Source organism: Pollicipes pollicipes, unplaced genomic scaffold (assembly GCF_011947565.3).
Source record: "Pollicipes pollicipes isolate AB1234 unplaced genomic scaffold, Ppol_2.1 Scaffold_4881;HRSCAF=5763_pilon_pilon_pilon, whole genome shotgun sequence".
In the NCBI taxonomy this organism is placed as follows: Eukaryota; Metazoa; Arthropoda; class Thecostraca; order Pollicipedomorpha; family Pollicipedidae; genus Pollicipes; species Pollicipes pollicipes.
This window is the reverse complement of record NW_023596576.1, coordinates 38,632,728-38,635,603: the sequence shown is the minus strand read 5'-3', so window position 1 is coordinate 38,635,603 and position 2,876 is coordinate 38,632,728.

The window sequence follows — 2,876 nt, the reverse complement described above, 5'->3', positions numbered from 1 at the left end:
CACTGGACGAGTGGGTAAGTTACCTCACTTACACGGTACAAAATTTACTAAAGCATTCTTGGTCACTGTCTCAAGGGTTTTCCTCAACTACTGTGTCAGAAATTTAAATCGACCTCCACAGCCTTGTACGAGCAGTGGAAGTGGGTGAAAGTAAATTCGTCACAGGTAATATATTCTCCGACCCTAGCGGTTATCAAATTTTCAAAATAAAATCATGAGAATTATTGCCTTTTTCTGATGAGTTGAGATGAGTTAAGCAAGTTTTTTAAAAAAAATTAGGATTAATATAACTTTCTGTTTTTTTCTCTTTACACATACACTAGTTTGTATTTCTACGAAGGAGGTAGATGAACAAGCCATAGGGTAACTAGCCTAAGCCTTTTTGTTGTTGTGTGTTGCTAGGCGACAAGATCTCCAAGCCATGCGCCAAAGACCTGCCAAATCGGCCGCGCGAGCTGCGCAACAAGCTGGTGGCAAAAGCACCCGGTACGCATAAAGGGTAGAGTGAACCAGGACAGGAAAGGACTGGACAGAATAGGAAGGGTCGACGCGAGCACTCAGTTTGCTTTTGTCCTTTCCTGAATAGACAACCGGATGGTGTGGACTTGGGCGACAACTAAAATAAATTTGGGGACAGCATGCGTTTAAGCATCAAAGTAGCAAACGAAGCAATGACCATTGAGCACGCAGCCAAAAGCTGTGGCTGATATCACGTGTCCGAGATTGAGGGAGGAATACCGGGACTGGAGAGAGCAAACTGAAGTGAAGCGGTGCATTGAGTGTAAAACATGAGAAACGTGCCGTTTGCGAGCAAAATTGTGGAGACAAAAGCTAATTTCTGGAAAAGTGAAGGACATTCCCCAGCATGCCGATCAACAATCACCACCACCAAGCTTTTTACGCCGCCGGTGGACCGACCGTTTCCCTTTGCCTCTCGTCTGCTTCATTACCGGCGAGGTCATGCTCCACCAGAAATGCACCTCCAGTAGGGCGGCGATACAAGAAGCAAAGGGTACCGTTTCCCATCCTGAATTTGCTAAAGAATTATGGTGCAGGGACGCTGCCATAGTAAGTTACACGCGGTTTGCCAAGATTGCGTCTCGGTCCTCGTCGCAACGCCCTCTTTCCTTTTTTAACGGTTTCGGCTTTGTCGCTCTTTTAGATAATTATCTTTGGATCGACAGGCTTCTTTGGATCCCTGTCGTTTTTCGTATCCCGGCTTGTGTCGTCAGGCGTATTTCGGGATATGACACCATGATGTTGCTGAGGACAAACACAAAGTGTCGTTCAATATCACGTCTATTTCAGAAGCGGTGCAGATTCTGGTATACAGACTGTCCATTGATGAATATTTAGCGTAACAAAATATTCGCAGCATAACAGTATGGGTAAGCAATGGGTTGCCTGATGCCAATGGCGCCCTATTGATTTTTGATTAAGGTCACTGAGACTGCAAAGAAAAATATGCAACGCAGTAAGTAGGTATACGCATGGACGTTAGTTGTTTTGTACTTTGCCCCATAGTATACGCAATATGGGTGTTGGATGGCTCCACAAATACCCTGCACAATCCAATACAAAGTACAATAACGCAGCTTACCAACTGCAGATTCATCTATGCTTAGCCCTAGCTCTACCATGGGTCTGAGCCCATGATACCATAGACCATGAACCCCACAACTCACCATGATCTATAAACTCCCGCGGCTCATCATAAGCCGAGGATGGCCATGCGGCCATGAGCCGGGGACTACCCTGCAGCTCACCATGAGCCGGGGACGACCCTGCAGCTCACCATGAGCCTTGAACCCCCGCGGCTCACCATGAGCCGGGGACAACCATGTGGCTCACTATGAGCCGGGGACGACCCCGCGGCTCACCATGAGCCGCGTACACACCTGCGGCTCATGGTGAGTTTTTTGTTGCGCCACATGTCAGCGGTCATGCCATGTAGTTCCGCATTACTTTTAGCTCCTGTGTGCGAAACCACTACTGGTTTCGGTAGTGTCAAGATCCCAGTAACTTTCTGGTATATCTATTTTTGCGTTCGATGTGCCTTATAAGCAAGGAAGCGTCGGGCAGTATGATTTTGTTAGTCTTGCTTGGAGTCGATGGGATTGTGGAGTTTTTAACACCTTGAGTTTGGAGTTCTTATGCTGACAGTAAACAACTTTAATACACAGGGAGGCGTCGGCTAAATGACGCTACCAAGCAAACATTGCTTGTCTTGCGAAAACTCGTCGTGCTTAGCTGTGCTCATGATCAATCGTAAGCCGTTACCGTCGTCACAGCCAGATCACTGTATTAGTGAGCGAAACCACTGAGTGGGCACTGCCGGTCGTGCTGAGTGGGCACTACTGGTCGTGCTGAGTGAAAGCACGGTGAAAGCCAGGTCGTGTATCTGGCTCCCCTCGCTCTTTGGCGACGTCGATGAGCATTTAGCGACAACACAAAGCACGCCACAGACCCACCGTGCAGCGGAGTCTTTGACCACAGCATCGAAGATGAGGGGGTGACGGGAGCCTACAGCCAGATACGTGCCGGTCTACCTCAGGCACTACCACGCCACGACCCGTGCGGGCTCAGAACGTCGTCCTTCAGGGCTTCCTGCGGTCGTGCTGAGTGGGCACCTCTGGTCGTGCTGAGTGGGCACCACTGGTCGTGCTGAGTCGGCACCTCTGGTCGTGCTGAGTGGGCACCACTGGTCGTGCTGAGTGGGCACCTCTGGTCGTGCTGAGTGGGCACCTCTGGTCGTGCTGAGTGGGCACCGCCGGTCGTGCTGAGTGGGCACCGCCGGACGTGCTGAGTGGGCACCGCCGGTCGTGCTGGGTGCGCACCACTGGCCGTGACGCCCGCAGTTCCGTCCCCACGTCACA